Source organism: Apodemus sylvaticus, chromosome X (assembly GCF_947179515.1).
Source record: "Apodemus sylvaticus chromosome X, mApoSyl1.1, whole genome shotgun sequence".
Classification (NCBI taxonomy): domain Eukaryota; kingdom Metazoa; phylum Chordata; class Mammalia; order Rodentia; family Muridae; genus Apodemus; species Apodemus sylvaticus.
In genome coordinates this window covers 52,426,065-52,449,219 of record NC_067495.1, presented here as the reverse complement: position 1 = coordinate 52,449,219, position 23,155 = coordinate 52,426,065, and the positions used below count along the sequence as shown (strand labels likewise).

Below are 23,155 nucleotides of genomic sequence, written 5' to 3'. Positions count from 1 at the left end.
AGAGGCTTTACAAGGAAATCCTGTATCTACTTTTTAAGTTCAATGGAAGTAACTGGAATTTAATGATTTTTTCCTAATCAAAAATTCATATATAACCAACTACTCTAACATGTCATGACTTAAAATAGCGACATTTATTATTCTCACAAAGCTCCAGGCAGCTCTTAGCAAAGTCTTTGCAAAGGATAGAAACTGGAATCACATAAATGCTTATTCTTTCTTATCCTAGAAGTAAACACATAAAGAAGTATGTATTTCTGCCTGCTAGCAGGAATGATGTTTTTGTTTTAAATGCACACACCAATGAATTCTTAAATTAGGGTAATACATTGCAATAAATATTAAAGTAGGGTATATACTAGTAAGAAGGAATGCATAAAGAAGTCACATGACTGAAGGCTGACACAATGTAGATACAGTGGCTTCGTTTCTTGTCTCTATGTAATCTTTCTTCAAAGTTCCCTAGAATAGCTTCATGGGAACTAGACTCCTTCAACATTCCTTTAGTTTCTAAGATGTGGGTTCTGAGGAAAGAACACTTGACAGAAGAAGTAACATATCCTTAAGTGTTAAGCTTCAGATGTTATGAAATATCATTTCTTTTTTTTTCTGTTGATGGAAGCAAATACACAACATCTTTTTCCATGTCTGATATTGAAGAGAAGAGGGAGAATATTCAGTCTCTTGAAGGGAAGCTAGAGAATTCTAGATATTTTAACAAAACACAATGTCCCATATATTTGTATACAATTAATATTTTCCTGGACCTACTAAAGTCTCTATGTCTGCGATGTGTGTGCGTGTGTGTGTGTGTGGGGGGGGGGGCATATGTATAATCATATTACATTTGGTATAGTAAATTAATGCTTATTACTTTATAACTGGGTATTTTACTTGAAAAATTGACTAGATGATTATCCAAATGTACTCCAAACTATAAAATGTTTTTAGGACCTCATGATGGTGTGAGTGTTGTCATCTTCTCAGAATCTAGACTATCATCTGCAGGATAGGTTTCTGATAAATTATTTTGTTTGTATTAATTGAGGGGGGATTGTCTTGATTGCATTAATTGATGTCAGAAGATGTATGTACTGAGGGTCGCATAATTTTCTGGCTTGGATTCTATACTCTATGCATGGAGAACAAACTGAGCAGTGGCATGCATCCATTTTTCTGCTTTTTGATTGTTGATGCAATGTGAAAACATCTTACAGCCTAGACCTGCCTATAGTTATGAACTGCACCCTGAAAGTGAGCCAGAAGAATGTTTTTTTTTTTTTTTTTACTTCAGTAAGTTGATTTTGCCAGAATATTTAATCACAGCAATGGAGAAAATTAAACAGATAACCAAATAAATACCTTGGAAGTTGAAGTTGAGTCATTTTTAAGCAAGTGGGAATGATAGTAAGGATATCAAAATAGTTTTAAAAAATCCATTTATGCTCACCCTTTTAATCCTCCAAGGAATACATACTCTGTTTAAAAAATGAGCAAGGTAGCTAGACACTAAAAGCTCTCTTCAAATATAAAGTGTAGGTTCTAGAAAATGCATTACTTTCATATCATTTATACTTCATTTTTAATTTAAGCCTCCATCAGTTTTCTTGTCCAAATTCAACCAATCTATTTTTTCTTCTCTGTTATAATTTTCACTTAAATTATAATTCCTTTTTACAATATATGAATTTTTAAAGAGTAAAATAACTTCAGTTAAAAGACTCAAGGAAGAAAGGTTGAAGTTAAACACCTCAAATAATTTCATTTTATGTGCATACTAACAAGAAATCAAGGGTCCTGTCATGACAGAGTAGAGGAAAATATCAAAGAAGTTACTTTATAATTTACTGAACTAATGAAGATTTTTTCATTAAGATGAATTATTGCTTATAACTCTACACTATCAAAACAACAAACTGAAAAATTAATGAAGCATTTTTATCATGTGTAGTCTCCCAAGGATCATTTGAAGAATGGCAGCAAATTCTTCCCTCTTAATGATCACACTGAATATGAACTTTTTTACTTCTCATGACTCACTGACCTATGCTAAAACCATTCAGGCATATTTTTCCATAGTGTCTATTTAATTCTAGAAGAAATTCTATTAGTTTCCAATGGCAAATATAATGGGGTACATATAATATCACAATTTGATAAAATATACTTATATTTTATTTATACAGTTCATCATAACTGCAATTTCCCCTCCCTCCACTCCTCCAAATTGCCTTCCACTCCCTTCTCCTCCAGATCTACTCCTCCTCTGTATCACTTCAGAAAAGAGTATGAATGCTAGTGATATTAACCTAAGATGTATAACACAGACACAATAAGATTAGGCAGAAACCCTCATATCAAGGCTGGACAGGACAATGCAGTACAAAGAAAAGGGTCTCAAGAGCAGGTAAAAATGTCAGAGATATCACCAATCCCACTATTAGAAGTTCTACAAAAAACACCAAATTTACCACCATAACATATATGTAGAGGACCTAGTGCAGACCCCATTCAGGCTCCATGATTGTGTTTTCAGTCACTTTTAGCCTCTAAGAGCCCTGCTTAGTTTTGTGTTTTCTTGGTGTCTTTGACCTCTCTAATTTCTATAATTCTTCTTCCTAGTCTCTGAGGTTTCCTGAATGCCAAGGAGAGGAATACAATGGAGAGTTCTAATTGTACTCTCTCCACCTAATGTTTGGCTGTGGGTCTCAGCTTCTGCTCCCAACAGCTTGGAGGAAGCCTCTGATGATCATTGGGCTAGGAACCCATCTATGAGAATAGGAGAATATTTTTTGAAGCATTTTATTGTTTTTTGTTTTGTTTTTATTTTCGTTTTTGTTTTTGTAATCCTAGGTTTCTGGCCTAGCCAGCCTCCAGTCCCTGGTTATCCAGGAAGTATAAATCTGGTGTGGTCCTCAAATTAGGCCAGTTATTGACTGGCCTCTCTCAGAAATTTCTGCATCTCTATTTCTCTAGCCCATCTTGCAGTAAGGATAGATTTTAAATGGAAGGTTTTGCAGCTTGTTTAGTGTACCAGTACCACCACTGGAAATCTTGTCAAAACACCAAAAGAAAACTCACAGAATGAACTAAGCTGAACTCACAGCGACTCAGAGACTTAATTGACAATGAAGGAGGCTACATGGATCTACCTTGGCCCTCTGCAAATATGTTATAGAGTATAGCTTTGAGTTTTTAGGATTGTTTTTGTGGTACACAGAGATTGGGGCTGTTTCTGACACTTTCACCTACTTTTGTGACCTTTATTTTGTGCAGGTTGCCTTGTCCAGCCTTAATATGAGAGGAGGTGCCTAGTTATATTGCAACTTTTTATGCCAAGTTTGGTTGATATTGCTAGAAGGATTGTCTTTTTCTGAAGGGAAATGGAGGAGGAGTGGATGCAGGGGCAGGGGGAGGGGGAAGGTAATGAGAAGAGAGGAGAGAGCAGAATCTGTAGTTGGGAGGTAATATATGAGAAAATACATTAATAAAAAATTAAAAAGTAAAAAGAAAGAAAATGTATAGTTAATTAAGCCCATATAGTTGACTGTGTGAAGCACGTTGATAGTTCAAGGTACAATGGGTAAAGAATTAAACACGTGTTTAAAAAAGGAAAACAAAAGGTATGGTTCAGTCCACCATCAAACCATCATTGCCTTCTTTTGTATTGTGCTCTAAAACCTTTTAACTTTTTCCTGGAGAAAATTTTCTCCTACTGCTGACCCAAGTTTAAGACTTCCTTTTCTCCTAGCATAAGATTACTGGGGAAATTTCAATCCTTTGGGGTTTGTTATTTAAATAGTATAATTGTCAAAGTGTGGGACATATGTGTCTCTGTAATATCTTTATCCTGGTCAACTCTGTTGCAAAATGGTGGCCAGGAGTGAGAAAATGGAAAAGGGGAAGAGGAGAGAAAAAGGAAGGATGATTGAGAGAGAAGGAGATTGATGTTTTTGTATTGTTGATCTAAGTGCTATAATTATGTCTCTCCATTTGTGTGTGTCCTTTGGCTCTGGCAGTATATATCCTAAATGAGATGTTCCTAATTTCAATATATACAATTGCTAGATATTTGTCTCTTCTTTTGTATATGGTATTTCTTTTTAATATTTAAAGCTTGTTTAGTCTCTGAAAATTTCCTACCTATAGAAAATGCATATTGATCACACCTGTCTTAAACTCCCTATACCCAACTCCACACCATGGCCCATGCCCAATCCCAAATAGACAGTACTAATTTAATTCAGTAGATTAAAAATACATCATCAGTTTTCTTATAAATAAACTTAGGTGTTTTTACCATTGTTTACTTCAGTCATTTCAAAATAAGTTTTCTTACAGATTTTCTTATATTGAACAGGGATATCAGAGAAGGATTAGATAAAAAGTAACTGAGAGGGGCTGGAAGAGGGGAAGAAAGAAGGGAAAGTGACATAAATTATATTTCATTATAAAACATATTTTTAAAAAGTACAGGCATATTTTTATGTAACTTTCAAAATTCTGTTTTAAACTTCAATCACATTGAACATTTCTCATTGATCTTCTAAGGTAGTTCAACCAAAATTTTGTGCATATTGTGTGGTGGAGAGTGCTTCGGTATGTTCATGGAATTTAAATGTGTCTTTTATTGGCCAGATGCAATTGTTGTCTCAGAGGCTTACTGATGAATAAGCTTGCCTTTTCTAGTTCTTTCTTAACTTTGGCTGACTGGTTCAACTTAGATGTTCTGGCTCAAAGTCCTCTCCAGGGATGTGTTCATATATTACGAAGGATTTACTGAAAGGTTACAAATAATGTGAAGTTAGGTACAAGGGATGGCAGTAAGTGGCCACTTTTAGGAACTACAGATTTGTTGGTCAAATATAATTTGACTCTAAATTTTCAACATTCTAAACTTTCCATGTCACAGACATTCTCATCAGCTAAATAATCTCTATAGACACAGCTTCTTTCAAGGAATTCTTACTCATACTGCACATATTTGCTTGTATGGTATTTATGAGTGTATCTTATTTGGTTTCAATGGTTAATATGTTGCCAATTGTTTCATCTTTGCTCTTCCCTATACATTTTCCAAGTTTTCTAATGAGAACTATTAAGAAGTTTATAAGTTTTCCTTTATACAGAATAATTTAAGGGATGCTTGACATACATGGTATCAATTCATTTTTAAAAGATTTATTTATTTATATGAATACAATGTTATCTTCAGACACATCAGAAGAGGGCATCTGATCTTGCTACAGATGGTTTTGAGCCACCATGTGGTTGCTGGAAATTGAACTTAGGACCTCTTCTTAAACACTGAACAATCTCTCCAGCTCCCCTGAGCAATTAATTTATCATTTATTTTTGGTTTTGGAAACCAAATGAATCCTTATGAAGTTCAGAAACCTCTTGATTGGTTTATCACTAGGTATCTTATATTTAATGATGTTAATGTATTGAAGATCTACCTGAAGACCCAGCTATACCACTCTTGGGCATATACCCAAAAGATGTCCCACCATAGCACAGGGGCACATTGCCACTGTGACTCAGTGAAAGTCTGAAAAAAAATGATAGTTTACAGACAGAGGCGAAAGAAAAAAAATGTGTCCTTGGAATAATGGACCTCCTAGTATATTTAGAAGCAGATAAATCTCACTTGACAATTTCTTAAACTTTCTGATTTCCTTATAGCTGAGACATGGCCTAACTAAGCAAATATAAGAATCCATCTTATAACAAAAAATTCTGCTTTGCTTTAACCATTTATGTTATTATGGTAGAAAAGGCATTCCAGAAATTCCAGTCACAGGTTCTAGTCAACTACCTTTCAGGGCAGATGATTTTCCAAACAATAGCCCAGACTAAGGATATTTACATCTGAAAAATCTTATGAGGTCCCTGCCCTACAGATGAGTATTGGTCAAGGTAGAAAGAATTTACATTTGAATTGGTTCCCAGGCTACCTTTCCCCCACAAGTTAATCCAGTTCCACCTTTAACTCTTTTTTTTTTAATAATTTGAGAGCTTTTATTAAAAGGAAAATGATTAAAACATTCATGCAATTACAGTTTGTAATGATAATAGAAACAAAAGAACCTAGCATTCCTTTTAAGGCATAAGGAAACTGACACTGAAGGAATCAAACAGTTGTTGAAAGGTATGCAAGAGACTAATACATTGATGCACAACTCAGTCTAATCCTGTTCCACAGTGCTGTAGCATTGCAATGATATGTAATCATGCCTCAGGTGTGTTGGTGCAAACAGTAAGCATAGGAAAAGTTTGCTTCAAAAGAAACCACTTATTTTTTATGTTAACATTGTTCCAACAGTTTTCAATGATTTATGAATCACTGGAAAGTATATTATGTAATCACTGAAATATTAAACATATTTAAACATGTAATATCAATATGAAATTACTAAAGGTACCAAGTCATTTATGTTGTAATGTCTAAGTATTAAGACACATTTCTGCATTAAAGATTTGTTTGAATTCACTCAGAACTTCTTCCCAAACTCATTCAAAATTTATTTGTGTCTGTTCAGCTTCCTCAGAGTGATTCTGTTTTGTAAATTTTAGTACTAGAAACCAAATGGCAGTACCCAAAGTGTCACTGGAGCTAGGTGGGAAGTTAAGAGCTCACTCTTGAGTTCAGTCCTGAGTTTTGGAATTCACAAGGCTATCAATCAAGATTTATTGAACATCCACAGGTTATGATGTGATTTGGCCTAGGAGGGAGACAATAATGGTGTTTGTATGCCCATGATGGATTTCTTACTCTCCAAAGTTGTGGAAATCTGCCAGGGTACTTATGGGTTGGGTAGAAACAGGTTTCTTTTTTTTTAATTTTTATTGATATATTTTTTATTTACATTTCAAATGATTTCTCCTTTTCTGGGTTCCAACTCCCCACAAATCCCATAAGCCCTCTTCCCTCCCCCTGTTCCTCCATCTACCCCTTCCCACTTCCCTGTTCTGGAATTCCCCTATACTCTTTCACTGAGTCTTTCCAGAACCAGGGACCACTCTCCCATTCTTTTTGGACATCATTTAATATGTGGATTATGTCTTGGGTGTTCAAAGTTTCTAGGCTAATATCCACTTATCAGTGAGTGCATACCATGATTGATCTTTTGAGACTGGGTTACCTCACTTAGTATGATGTTCTCCAGCTCCATCCATTTGTCTTAAGAATTTCATGAACTCATTGTTTCTAATGGCTGAATAGTACTCCATTGTGGAAATATACCACATTTTTTGTATCCATTCCTCCGTTGAAGGACACCTGGGTTCTTTCCAGCTTCTGGCTACTACAAATAGGGCTGCTATGAAAATAGTGGAGCATGTGTCCTTATTACATGCTGGGGAATCCTCTGGATATATGCCCAGGAGTGGCATAACAGGGTCCTCAGGAAGTGTCATGCCCAGTTTTCTGAGGAACCGCCAAAATGATTTCCAAAGTGGTTGCACAATCTTGCAACCCCACCAACAGTGGAGGAGTGTTCCTCTTTCTCCACATCCTTGCCAACACCTGCTGTCTCCTGGGTTTTTGACCTTAGCCATTCTGACTGGTGTGAGGTGAAATCTCAGGGTTGTTTTGATTTGCATTTCCCTAATGATTAATGATGTTGAACAATTCATATCTAAACATAGTAAAAGCAATATACAGCAAACCAGTAGCCAACATCAAACTAAATGGAGAGAAACATGAAGCAATCCACTAAAATCAGGGACTAGACAAGGCTGCCCCCCTCTCTCCATATCATTTCAACATAGTACTTGAAGTTCTAGCTAGAGCAATTAGACAAGATAAGGAGGTCAAGGGGATACAAATTGGAAAGGAAGAAGTCAAACTATCACTATTTACAGATGATATGATCGTATACTTAAGTGACCCTAAAAACTCTACTAGAGAACTCCTACAGCTGATAAACAACTTCAGCAAAGTTACTGGCTACAAAATCAATGCAAGCAAATCAGTAGCCTTTATATATTCAAAGGATAAGCAGACTGAGAAAGAAATTAGGGAAATGACTCCCTTCACAATAGCTACAAACAGCATAACGTATCTTAGGGTGACTCTAACCAAACAAATGAAAGACCTATATGACAAGAACTTCAGATCTCTGAAGAAGGAAATTGAAGAAGATCTCAGAAAATGGAAAAATCTTCCATGCTTGTGGATTGGCAGGATTAATATAGTTAAAATGGCCATCTTGCCAAAGGCAATCTGCAGATTCAATGCTATCCCCATGAAATTCCCAACCCATTTCTTCATAGAGCCAGAAAGAGCAATTCTCAAATTCATCTGTAATAACAAAAAACCCAGGATAGCTAAAACTATTCTCAACCGCAAAAGAACTTCAGGGGGATTCAGTATCCCAGACTTTAAACTTTACTACAGAGCAATAGTGATAAAAACTGCATGGTATTGGTACAATATCAGGCAAACAGATCAATGGAATAGAATTGAAGACCCAGAAATGAACCAACACACCTATGATCTCTTGATCTTCAACAAAGGAGCTGAAAGCATCCGGAGCTGAATGCATCCAGTAGAAAAAAGATAGTCTTTTCAACAAATGGTGCTGGTTCAATTGGAGGTCAGCATGCAGAAGAAAGCGAATCGATCCATTCTTATCTCCTTGTACTAAGCTCAACTCCAAATGGATCAAGGACCTCCACATAAAAGCTGACACACTGAAACTAATAGAAAAGAAACTGGGGAAGACACTTGAGGACATTGGCACAGGGGAAAAATTCCTGAATAGAACACCAATAGCTTAAGCTCTAAGATCAAGAATTGACAAATGGGACCTCATAAAACTACAAAGTTTCTGTAAGGCAAAGGACACTGTCAAAAGGACAAAACGTCAACCAACAGATTGGGAAAGGATCTTCACCAACCTTAAATCCTACAGAGGGCTAATATCTAATATATACAAAGAACTCAAGAAGGTAGAACCCAGAGAACCAAATAACCCCATTAAAAAGTGGGGTACGGAGCTAAACAAAGAATTTTCACATGAAGAACTTCGGAGGGCTGAGAAACACCTTTAACTCTTGATTTTGCTTGCAGACAAGCTATCTCTGGCCCACCTGAATAGCAAGGGAAGCTTAATGAGAAACTGGCCTTTTGTGTTACAGGCCTCATGCAGGGAGCCCTTAAGGAAAACAACTTTTCTTAGCTTATCCAGGTGTGATTCAGGGATTCAGGATACAGTTTATACTTATTAACTCAGGGAGACTAGACAGAGAGAGAGAGAGAGAGAGAGAGAGAGAGAGAGAGAGAGAGGCAATAGGTTCTATTTAGAGACTCAGAGGAGAAATGAGTTAGTTAATTCATCTAGCTGTAACCAGTTAGCCTTACCAGGCTAGATGCTAGAGACTGCTACCAGAGCTAATCATTAGAGCTGATCTCCCAGGGCCCACGATGGCCCTGGGCTCGGGGCCTACGAAGGCCCCAAGGACGGCCCAGAGAAGAATGCAACCAGCAGACTAGGAAAAGGGACTCTTAAAAGACAGCGCGAGCTAGAGAGCTTCCCAAGTTCTACAATGCCACCATTTTCGCCAGAAGGCTAGGTACAGGAACCATCCTTCTTCAGCTCCTGGGCCAGCACGACATCGAGACCAAGATGAAGAAGCAGTTTAGCCACATGGGCCCTGAACTTTGGGTAAAAACCCTATATTGCCCAAGAAAGCCTAGATAGCCTTTTACAGATGTATATGATGCTTAATTCGAGATGTTATCTTGACTAGACTTTGAGAGATACCTCAGAAATACACTCAGATTTTAAACCACCTCTGTGGTCATGTTAGTTTGTCATGTTTCTGCCTGACCTGTGTCTTCCTGGACCAAGGAACCCTGGTTACCCTGCAGCAGACCCAGGCGGCCTGTAACAACACATGTTCTACTATGTTCATAGTAGCCTTTTTTGTGATAGCCAGAAGCTGGAAAGAACCCAGATATACCAGGACAGAAGAATGGATACAAAAAAATGTGGTACATTTACACAATGAAATACTATTCAGCTATTAAGAACAAGAACATCATGAGTTTTACAGGCAAAGGGATGGACCTAGAAAATATCATCCTGAGTGAAGTAACTCAGACCCAAAAGTACATGCATGGTATGTACTCACTGATAAGTGGATATTAGACAAAATAAAAGTATAGAATACTCAGAACACAACCCACAGGACTCAAGAAGGTTAACAAGCAGAAGGGCCCAAATGATTATGCTTTAATCCCACTTAGGAGGGAGAAGAAAACAATCACTGGAGGCATAGGGCATCTTGATTGAAGAGGGGAGGGGAAGGGAAAAGGCGAATATGATTAGGTATGGGGGGGGAGACATGAGAGAAGCCCTGAGGGCCAGCAGAATGAAGGAAAATATGCAACCTAAAGAGGTAGGAAGTTAGGGGTACCCTATAGAAAGTACCAGAGACCTGGGAGGTAAGAGACTCTCAGGACTCAAAGATGTGACCTTAGATGAAATGTCCAACAGTGAGGAGAGGGAACATGTAGAGTCCATGTCCGGTAGAAAGACAAAGAACATCAAGTGGAGGAATGGGGTTGCCATCTTACAGTCAAAAACTCTGATTCAGAATTGTTCCTGTCTAAAAACACTGTAGGGACAAAAATGGAGCAGAGGCTGAGGTAAAGAAGGTACAGTGACAGGCCCAACTTGGAATCCATCTCAAAGGGAGGCTCCAAAACCTGACACTATTACTGATGCTATGGTGTGCTTACAGAGAGGAGCCTAGCATAGCTGTCCTCTGAGAGGCCCAAAAAGCAGCTGACTGAAACAGATGCAGATACTTATATCCACACATTGGACTGATGTTGAGGACCCCTGTGGTTAAAGTAGAGAAAGGCTGGAAGAACCTAGGAGGAGGGCAACACCATAGGAAGACTAGCAGTCTCAACTAACCAAGACCCCTGAGATCTCTCAGACACTGAACCACCAACCAGGCAGCATACACGAGCTCGTCCCAGGCCTCAAAAACATATACAGCAGAGGACTGCCTGGTCTGGCCTCAATAGGAGAAGATGCATCTAACCATTGGGAGACTTGAGGCCCCAGGGAGTAGGGAGACCTGGCAGGATTGGGGAATCCTCTTAAAGACAAGGGTGAGGAGGAATGGGATGAGGATTGGTGGGAGGGGAGACCAGGAGGAGGACAATGACTTGACTATAAAAATATAATTAAAAAGAGTAAAAAAAAAAAGATATTTTTAAAGACAAATTTGAGGTACTTTTCATCTAACAATGTCATCAAATAATTTCATAATTTATCTGTCTTAATTGTTAAAAAGTAATTCTTTGACTTTGTGTGTAAGATTAATGAAATGAAATATAGTAGACATAATTGATATTTTTACAATTTCAATCCACAATTCCATCATCCTTATTTCTGTGTATGTGTACTACCAATCCTCCCATAAAGCCTTGGGGAAAAGTACATGTTGTTGACATATGTATAGCTTTTTCCTAAGTGGTTGGCATTTGCATATTTTTTTCCTAAGCAAATGGAGGTACACTTGCTATTCTATCATCAAACATAGTGTTGATTGGCTATTTCTTACAAATATTTTTGCAGCCAAAAGCAATTCATGATCTATGATCTATTCTGATCTCCCTGCTATCTTTTGTCCCCTAAAGGAATAAATACACTTTTCAACCTGTCATATTATAAGGACAAAACTTTGTAAAAGACTATTAACCATTCTGGTTAGGAAGAAGTTCAAAAGACTTTTTATGAGAATAAATGGTGTCCAATACTAAATCATCATGCAGAACCATGTATAGTGCCATGTGCATAGCTAAAAATGTCTTATTTACCAGAATGTTCTTTCCAAGCCAGTTAATATACATACAAGTCAATCAGTACTTGGGTATATTATGCTGTTCTATGAATGGAGCTAACCTTCATCTCATTAGATCATTAGGGACAATCTCCAAAGGGCTTGATCATTTAAAGCTTTGTGACAGTTGTGTTTTCAATATTGGTGTGAATGTACTTTTTATAAAAGATCATTCTAAGAAATGGATCATAGCATTTATCTGCTCCAAAAATATCAGTTGAATTCACAGCCAACTACGATTTGAATGAATATTAACAACCAGAACAATCATAATAATCATCTGAACAATTTATACAAAGTTGTGTATAAATTGTGTATACAAGTAATTAAGACTTGGAGAAAGAATGTTAAATCTAATTGAAATGGGGCTACTGAGAAGCAGGTCTGTCCCAAAAATTCTACAAAATTTTTGGAATTTAAATGGTTTTTTTTTTACAATTCAATCCAGTGATTTACCATGATGGGACAGTCTCCCTTTATGTGACTTCTGAAAATGAATCTAAGGTCATTGATTCCTGCTCACATATCAATTCGAATCTCATATGGCTTTAGAACAATTTTTCAGGTTTTGGAAATAGATGAGATAGAAGAAAACACTGAACCATGCATGATGTAAGGAAAGAATAGTATAAAGATAAATAATGTGGGACATTCCTTACCAATGCTACACTGCACTCCTTAATAACCAGTTAGAAAGAAAGAATCTGAGAGGTTCCTAGATTAGAGTGTAGAGTCTCAGCTATAAAGAAACATGAGACCAAACGCAGTACAGGAATCTAGGCTGTATTCTGCTTTGGAAATGTGTTTGTTAAAGATATTATGGGAACAACAAAAGATAATTACATATTAACAAGTAAGATAATTATTAATTTTTAGTAGCATGTTAATATGGTATTTATGCAAATTTTTGTTCTTGAGGAATTTGTGCTAGAATACCTAGTTGATTTCTATAATTGCATTTAAATGATTTGCAAAAATATTCTATAATATATCAAATTCTAATATACATAAATCAAACAATAAATTCAATATATTTGTATATAAAACTATAGTATATGTAAATTATTAAAAATATTGTTAAATTTGTTGAACCGTGGCTAATGATTTTAAAATTTTGTTTACAATAAACTTGTTATTGTACTGAAAAAAAAGAGTTGGAGAAATTGCTCATAAATCTGATATTATATTTTCTTAAAGAAAAAACTTATTCCCTTTCACTGATGTGTCTACCGAGTTATCTTTAGTACTCTTGAGTTATAATTTAATGACTTTTAAGTTTACAACAGGTGATTCACTGTTATTTTTAAAGGATTTGACTAAAAATGACCGTTTCCTTTTATGTGATCATTTTGTTTAGTTGTTTGCTTGTTTGTTTTTTTCTTATAAGGGCAACATTTAATTGGGGTTGCTTACAGTATCATCAAGGCGGAGTATAGCAGCATCCAAGCAGGCTTAGTTCAGGAGAAGCTGAGAGTTCTACATCTTCATCTGAAGGTTGCTAGCAGAATAAGGACTTTCAGGCAGCTAGAGTGAGGGTCTTATAGCCCACACCCACAGTGACACACCTACTCCAACAAGGCCACACCTTCTAATAGTGCCATTCCGTGGACTAAGCATATGCAATACATCATACCACATGCTTCACACTGATAGGATTTCTCTCTTATATGAATGTTCTTATTTCTCAAAAGGGATGAATGATATTTAAAGGCTTGCTGACATTCTTCATACTTGCATGATCTCTCTCCAGTATGAACTCTTTAATGTTTCCTAAGATTTGCATAATAGGCAAACCTTTTGTCTCATTTTTCACACTTGTAGAGATTATATTCAGAATAGATCACTTGTTGATGTCTTAAGTCTCAAAAAATTTGAACCATATCTGCCACAGTCTTCACAGTTGTAGGGACTATTTTTGGAATGGATGGTTTGATGTTGTGTAAGGGATGAAGAAGAGGTAAAACATCTGCCACATGCTTCACACTTGTAGATGTTGTCTTCAGAATAGATTTTTTTGTTGATTAAGGAATGTAGATACAGAAAAATATTTGCCACACTCTTCACATTTGTAAGGTTTCTCTCCAGTATGAACTATCCTGTGTATTCTAAGGGCTGAGCGATAACGAAAGGCTTTGTGACATTCTTCACACTTATATCATTTCTTCCCACAATGAATTCTTTGATGCTGCTTAAGAAATGAAGGATCATAAAAAGTATTTCCACAGTCTTCTCACTTGTAGCATTTCTCTCCAGAATGAATTCTTTGATGTTGCTTCAGCATTGAAGTATCCTTCAATAAATAAAATGATCTGCCACATTCTTCACACTTGTAAGGTTTTTCCTCTGTATTAATTCTTGAACATTGATCAAGGAGTGATTTACAATTAGTGGTCTTGCTGTAATAGGATTATTGAGTGTTATTCCTGAGAACACACTGTTTTTACTGCTTGTCTCTTCACACAGGTGGACCCTTGTCTTTGTTCCAAAAATGTCACCAGCTGTGGCGTAGAGACAATAAGACCTGGGAACACAAGGTTGCTATAATGTCCCAACATCACATCCCTGAACAGATTCCACTGAGCAGGCTTCAGGTACTCCCACTTTTCTGGAGAGAAATCAATGGCCGCATCCCAGAAGGAAAGCATCTGCCATGTGAGGGACAGTGGAGGTTTTGTTTCTGGTAACTGTTAAGAAGCATGTGCACAGAGCTGAACCTCTGGGGCAGGGACGTAGGAAGTCTTGCCAGATGCAGCTTTAAGTTAGAAATATTACAGGAATGTACAACAGCACAGGACTCCAGTACAACTTTGAGGAAGATTCACGTATGTTGCCCGAATGCCAGATGGGCTTTCCTTGGGACGTCAGAATCACGTGAGCAAAAGACTGTGAGAAGGAATTTCTGGAATCCAGGTTGGGCAACTTCTACTGTTCCTGGATTTCTCCTTGGAAACCTTGCATGGGAGTCTGGGAATTAATGGACAGGGAAGAGAGAAGAATAGAGCCAAGACAAAGTTCTAATCAAGGCTCCCATTTTGTTTATTTTTACACATTTAGTACACAGCTAATTTATATTCTCTCTCTGATTGTTCCTATATCTGAGATATTTTGAAAAGGTGTAAATCAGTCGTGTATTGGTTCTCTTTTATTGCAGCAATGCATACATATTTTGAGTTGCATATTATTTTAAACGTGATTCTTTGGAGTAACGGAGATATCAAGAACATGTATGGATTCAGGATCACAAGCCACACTGGGATGGTTGGACCCCTTTTGAGGGCATTGGTATACCACAGAGTCTCAGATCCTATTTCTTGCAAAGGGCAACTACTACTTGCAATGATGAATAGTACAGTCATACAATTACAATTGATTTTAAGTTTAAACATTCTTCTCTTTTCCCTCTCCTTTTTGTTGTCAGCTTCTGTGAAATGTTTTCAAGTCAAGAAGCTGCTTAATACAATGTCTTTACAAAATGTAATATATGCTCATAAACAAAAAGACAAAACTGAGAGTACATATTATTAATTAATGAGAATTGTCTTATTTTTAAATTAGAATCAAACAATAGTAAACAAGTTTCAGAAATAATCAACATCATTTGTAATATCTATAGTTTCTCAACTGGAGAAAACTTTCATTTTTAACATTCTAGCTATAGAAGTCTTACTCAAATCAAATATTTGGTATGGGCTCACAAATATAAGTAAATAATGAAAATAATTAGAGGCTCTTCTATTTACCAGATAACATATTTCTTCTTTCACTTTATCTTTTTTTTCTTCATCAGTTCAGGAAGGAAAGCTATTGTGTAACTTTTGATAAAACTAATTTGGTGAAGAGGGTTGTGTTGGAGCTAGAATCCAAGAAGTTTGATGTATTTCACAAAAGTAAGGAATCAAAATGGAGAATATATCCTAGGAAGATTTACAATGGTATCTAGCCATATAAGCAGTCTGAAGTGGGGTATCAGATAGAGCTTATGTCAAGGAGAAGTATGTTCAAGTAGGTAAAGGTGTTCCATTGTATCATGTCAAGACATCATGGGATGCCAGAAATTTCATTTGAGATGTCAGCCAAAAAAAAAAAATCCATGTGCTAAAAGATGCATCCCTAACTTGGCCCTACTGGAAGGTCACAGAACCTTTTAGAGGGGATGTACTAAAAAGTGTTTGGGTCCCTGTAGTAGACTGCAGAACTTCTAATGTCATTCTATTTTTTCTCTTTCATTTTTTTGGCCATTTTTGTTTAATCATACCCTCACCACTGATATACTGACTTACAAAAGGCCCAAAAGTAATGGGGTCAATCAACCCTATCATGGGCTAAAACTTCTGAAAACATGACTCTATGGAACAAGTCTTACATTTGGTTGTTTATTTTGAGACAGGACCTCACTATATATCCACAGATGGCCTACAACTCACCTCGTAGGCCAGTCTGGCCTTAAACCCACAGATAGCACTCTCCATTTGCCTCCAGAGTGCTAAGTTTAAAGTTGTATACCACAATACTAGCAAAACTGTCTCTTTGTGGGTTAATCCTCTTTTTATTTTTTGTTATTAGTCCACATGATGTAAAGAAGCTGCTTGTTATGGGCTACCCAATATGGGCTTTAGAACTCAGAGAGGAAAAGTACGTAACCCTCATATAACCATGTGTGAGAGCCAGGGGTGGGAGATCATGAACAAAAGGACTACATGGAGACAAAATTGATTTACATATAATACATATTGTAGAATATTATAGATGACTGTCTAAAAGTGAGAGTAAATCTAAAGGAATCCACAATAAATTTATTAATGAATTCTTTTTAGTCTCATATTAGAATCTAATAGCAACAAAAGAGAAACAGCTCACCCAGTTGTATCAAATTATTAGCGTCTCCTCCTTTGCTTTCACATAATTCTATATACTGAATTGAATCAAGAACTTGAAAATGCGTAATTCAATATCTAGGGCATAGAAAAGAGAAGACAAACTTCTAATATGCTCTCATGTCCAGACATAAATAGTTGCTCAAAAATCATGGGCTTATTTTGAAACTATACAAAGTAATGAGATTCAAATGCCACATCTGTGATTAAGATCCCAAATGTGAACAGTAGATTAAGGAGTGAGATGGCTCAGAGGGTAAACACACTTGTAAGTAAGCATGATGACCTAAGTTTTTAATCTCTAGAACTCACATGGTAGAGGGAGAAAATTGTCTCTAAGTAGTTGTCTCGTGACCTCCTCATGCATGTCATTGCACTTGCATGCCATCACACCCAACAATGTAACAAGAAGAAATAGTAGATTAATAAAACAGGGAATAAAAATTCATATATTCACATAAATGAGTACATTTTAACGTTTGATGCTGAACAAAATATTTAGTTTCCAAATGTGTTCTTAACCCTATCACAAAAGGGAAAGAACAGCTTTCTAGTTCTGAGAACATGCCATCTTACTTAAGCGAACAAAATTAGCATTATCAATAGAGATTGAAAAAAATGGCATGCTTCTTAAGAACCTTTGAGGATTTCAGAGAACTGATTTTTAACTTGAATTAAATGTAAAGAAACACAAGTTATGAAAAGTAATCAAATCATATTAAAATGTCATAATAACAAATCATAATTAAAACAATGTCATCAAAGGGAAGAATTGAGGAGATATTTTAAAGTAAAGAACTGTAAGTTGATAGATGTTAATATAGTTTCTGAATGCTGAAATTGATCCTTTTCTTATAAATGCCACTGAGGCCAATGTTATTTGAATGACACCTGAACATTAGGTAGGATCTGCTTAATAGTAATTTTTTTATGTACAATACTATCAAGAAGATCATTATCCCATACTAATTATGTGACACTAGAATACAAATTTTGTGGGTATTTACCTATCAGATTACCAATAAACCTACTCTTTCATGTATCAGAAAATGTGCTTAGACTTTTTTCTACAAGCTAAGATCACTTTTAATATTAGTGGCTAAGGATTATCATGTTATTATCAGATGTAACATGTGCTTGGAATATTAATATGCAATCAAACAATTTTTATAAAGTTGTCAAATGAATGGAGAAAGAGTTTAATAATATATTTTTGTTTTATTGCAATTAAATACATTCCTAGAAAATAGACTAATACATGATAAATTACAATTTGAAAATAATTAAATTAACATATTTGAAAAATAACATGAGTATATCACATAGTTCCTTTAGGAAATTAAGAATCCATGGATTTCTCTTATTTAAAACTATATAATCAACACTTTTGAAATTACATATCTCTGAAGAGAAAATCTGATCAAAATAGCAGTTGTAAATCAGTGCTTATTAGATTGTGCCACCTTGCATTTGCAGAAAAAGCTATAACTGTTAACTGTGTTTCAAAATTCCAGAAATACTCATGTGCCTTTTTGACCAAAAGGTAGCAGCAGTGATCACTATTATGCTCCATTTGCCTAGTGTAGTTTCCTGTTTGTGTTGATGCTATGAGGCATTTGTCAATTCCCCTAGAAGTTACTGCTGTTGCTCATGCCTACCAAAAAGAGACTCTCCACTATTGTTGTCTGGTGATGGTCCTATCATGCTGGCTACTGTTGGTAATTGAGATTGATTAATATCTGAGATGAGGATATTATTGCTTGTCACTGACAAAGCTTCAAACATGCTACTATCATTCTTCAGAAAACACTGCCACTCTATTTCTTGAGAAACAAAAATTTCTTTAGTGATGCATCTATGACTTTTGCTTTATTAAATTTCAAGTGCTTTGTTTATTTGTTTTGCTCTCTGCCATTTCACTGTGCTGGAACTTATCAAGTGTCCAAGGGAGTAGAAAAGAACAGTTTAAAATGCATATTAATGCCTCCTTGTAATTTCCACCTTTGCCTGAAGCTCATTACCTATGCCACCTTTCGCTACCTATTTCATTTTATGTCCTAGAAGACTAATTGATAAATCCTGTCTTTACCTAACCTTTGCTGAATAAAGTAAATAAACTCTTTTAATTTAATGAAAAAATCAAATGTACATAATAAATACTTGAAACTTTGAAACACACATTTTTTAAACTATCCTTCAATATATTGAACTGAATATAGACTTGACAAATAAAAATGTCTTTTTCCTGGAGCAGTAAATAGCACAATCATGGAAAAATTATATTTTTCACAGAAGCAAGTCAGTAGTAGTTAAAAATGTACATCAGATAAATAATACACTTCCTTTTAAGAGACAGCCTTCATCTGTAAAATGTGCTTAGATGCCAGTGAATAATTTAATTTCCTCTGGGATTTTCGAATAAGGCAAAATAAGTAGCTCTCTTTTTTTTTGTCTTCCTCTTACTCTCTCATTCTCTCCCTCCCTTCCTCTTTCCCTTCCTTCCTTCACCTATCCAAAACAAAAGAAAAGAAAACATATGATGAAAAATCATTTCAAAGCAAAACTTTTACCATTAACTGTTGGGAAGACTTTTGATAGTGACAGCCTTTCTAATAGAGAATATATGATAATAGCTTCTCAACAAGATTCCACTAATATTTACAACAATAATTATGCTATAGATGTCATTTTCAACTGAAATCTTTTTGTTTATTTTAATTTTATGATGCTTCACTCACATTCTTAATAAATGGTCTATTTGACTTATTATCTACTTTAATTTAACAGATTATAACTAATAATGTTCATATAGACATGCTATTTATAATGTTCATATAAACATGTTATTTATAATTAGTAAATTTAATAGAGAGAAAAACTAAGGCAATAAAATATTAAAATTAGAATTAAATTATTTTTCAATGAGACTTTGCATTTTCTTCTGTTATACATCACCAGACTACAAACTGCTCTTTAGGATAGAAGGTAGCGAAACAGCCACTAAATGTTATCTACACATTAGAGTATTTCTACTATGTCCATTTAGTTATTTATGTCCTCTCCTATTTCTTTTCCAAGATTGGGTTTATGTTTTATTTAATTAGGAACTTCTCATATATAGAGCCTTTATCTTTTCCTTTAAACATGAATTAAAGTCAAATAGTTTTTGAAGAGACTTGCATCAACATGGCAGTTTTTACTCCTGTTATCCAAGCCAATCAAATTATCATCTTTGCCTTAAGAGCAGAATTTTGCTCAGAACTCTTTATACTACTACATGTAAGTTCAATGAAAGTCCAAAGAGCTATAAAATGACTTTGATGGCCAAATCTTAGCCAGGAAACCCAATTAATCTGATTCTAGTCTGTGGAAATTTACAAAGACTTAAGTAAATAGATACTAGTTAATATAATGGACCTCTCGAGATACTAGATAAATGATTACAACAATTAGACAGATTGTTTTCTGTCCTTTCAAGCCAAATACATTCATAACCTAATCATATATTCTACTGAGAATATTTTTCTGAAAGTAAAAATGAGTTGGAATTGAAAAGGTCATATTCAGTTTAGAAAAAATCATTTTGAAAGCTTTTCTATTTGTATTTGTTATTGGAAATGCTTTTTCAGTGTACACTGGGAGATACCTGTCAATAGATGCCCTTATATTTTCTTCACAATCAAGCTTCTATTTTTCTATACCTGATTAAGAGAATCAAAGATTCATGCCTGAATGAACACAGACCCAGCAGTCCTCTACTGTATATGTGTTGGGGCCTCATATCAGCTGGTGCATGCTGCCTGTTTGGTGGTATAGTGTTTGAGAAATCCTGGGGCAGCTTCATTCAGCCTTCCCTAATTCAACCACATGGGTCAGCAGCTTCTGTCCATTGGTTGGGTGCAGATATCTGCATCTGACTCTTTCAGCTGCTTGTTGGGTCTTCCGGAGCGTGGTCATGCTCGGTCCCTTTTTGTGAGTGCTCTACAGCCTCAGTAATAGTGTCAGGACTTGGGACCTCTCCTTGCACTGGATCCTACTTTGGGCCTGATATGTGATAGCCAGAAACTTGAAACAACATAATTAAAATTTAAAAATATTGATCAACTGCAATGGAAAAAATTCTATTTTCAAAGAATGGGATTGAATAATTGAGAGAATACAAAATTAATGTAATACCATTTCCATTGTTAGGAATGAATTTGTATATGTATATATTAATTATGACATATGAAGATAAAAATAATTTCTGGTTAAAAGTCATTTTATATAATATTTAAATAATTTCTCTTCTATGTGCACTGGTATTTGCACTGCCAAAAATCATAAATAAAACTTAGATTAACTAAGCATCCTTCCCCCAAACTAAAGTTACCTACTTTTTCCAGATAACTGAAAGAAAATTCAGTTTAGAAGTAATGTATTGCCATAAAATGCTAACCTCAATTGGAAACTGGTGATTGTTTCTCCAACCATCTTTCCCTATTGGATAGAAAAAGGGAGTCAATTGATTTTCTGTTGGCTTTGCTACTTGATAATGATTGAAAATAGGTGGGGAGCTAATGAAATTACTGATGTTTTCAGCTTGTCATTCTAAGTACACACTGAAGGGACTGAATAGCTCAGAAGAACACATCCTGCATCTGTAATGGCTAGTCTCTTGAAAAGTATATAAACACTTGATTAGTTATGCGCTACCAATTGACCTTTCTTTACACTTATTGAGCATTAAAGAACATTAATTACAAACTTCTGAAAAGCATCTGTTTTGTATATTCCATCTTCTCATTATATCTTAGAACTATGGTAACTGAGTTGAATAATACATCCAGAGAAATCAATTCATCAGTTTAGCATGAGAAAGAAAAAATAGATGAACAGAATAGAATTAAGAAACACAAATATGACATAAATGTTTATGAACAGTTGGTGTTTTATAAAGATATTCCTTTAAACCATCAGCAGAAAAGTATATTTACTTAAAAGATGAGCCAATCTGATATGACCTTGTAGAACATAAAATGATGTGGTTTGATGCTTTCCAGTACTCATAAAACCTGAATTCTAAAAGAATTTGATATTTAAAGAAAATTAAAGTGCTAGAAGAAAACAACTATTAGGATTTGAGGTATGAATAATTTCCTTAAGACAAAAAATTTTTAAAACAGAGTTTATCAAATAAAATTTGACCATACTCAATCTGCCTATTTATATGAAAAATGATAGCATTCATAGCCTAAATGAAAGATTACATGGTATGTTTTTCAAAAATACTTAATCTTTGTAATAATTTACAGTGGTAATAAGTTTTGTGCCCATCAATCTGTATGTGAAAATTTTGAAAAATTTGTGTACCCATATTATGATATACTGTATGGTAGATACGACTTCATATCTCCTTAAACATATTGCTGTGTTTATAAAATACATTGCATGAACAGTGCATGTAAGAATTATAGTAAAAATAAACAACACACAGAAAAAGCTTAATATTATTTCATTATAGTATATTCTACACCTTCATTAAGAATATAATGTTTCATACAATATATACAAAATAATGAGGTATGAATTAATAAAGTAAATTTATAGCTATCCTGTAGCATCAAATTCAAGTGGAATAGATATATAAAAATGGATAAATACAAAAATATGTTAATTTGAAAGGTTATAGGAAGTGTGAGGAGCAGAAAACAGAAATGTATTAATAAGAATCTCCTTGAGAGACAGAAATAATAGAATGAATATGTTTTTAAATGGGGATTTATTAGGTGGGCTTACACCATACTGATGGAAATCTGAGTAGCCAGTAGCTGCTAAGTTCACCAGAGTAGATGCTTCAAGAGGTGCTGCAGGCCTGTAGGATCCCTTGAGAATCATTGTCATTGAGCCCTTGCTGGAACATTAAGGAAGCAAAGTTCTTTGTTATTTTTTTATTGAATATATTTTTCATTTACATTTCAAATGTTATACCCTTTTCCAGTTTCCCCCCTCCAGAAGACCCCGCAACCCATTCTCCCACCCCAAGCCTCTAAGAAGATGCCCCTCTGCCCAGCCCACTTACACCTACACCCATGATTTCCCCACACTGAGGTATCTATCTAGCCTTCATAGGACCAAGGACCTCTCCTCCCACAGATGCCTGACAAGGTATTCCACCGCCACACTTTTGGCTGGAACCATGTTTACCCCTTGATTGGTGGCTTGGTCCCTGGGAGTCCTGGGTGGTCTAGTTGGCTTACATTGTTGTTCCCATGGGGCTGCAAACCCCTTCAGCTCCTCCATTCTACCCTCCAACTCCTCCATGGGAGACCCCTTGCTCAGTCCAATGGTTGGCTGCTAGCATCTGCATCTGTATCTGTAAGGCTCTGACAAGCCCCCCACCCCCACCCCAGAGACAATCATAACAGGCTCCTTTC

The 23,155-nt window shown here is 35.5% G+C and overlaps 1 pseudogene; it reads right to left on the bottom strand.

Moving 5' to 3' along the window:
• Nucleotides 1-13,864: 13,864 nt before the first annotated feature.
• LOC127674470 (zinc finger protein 58-like) lies at nucleotides 13,865-14,510 on the bottom strand (annotated as a pseudogene).
• Nucleotides 14,511-23,155: the final 8,645 nt, after the last annotated feature.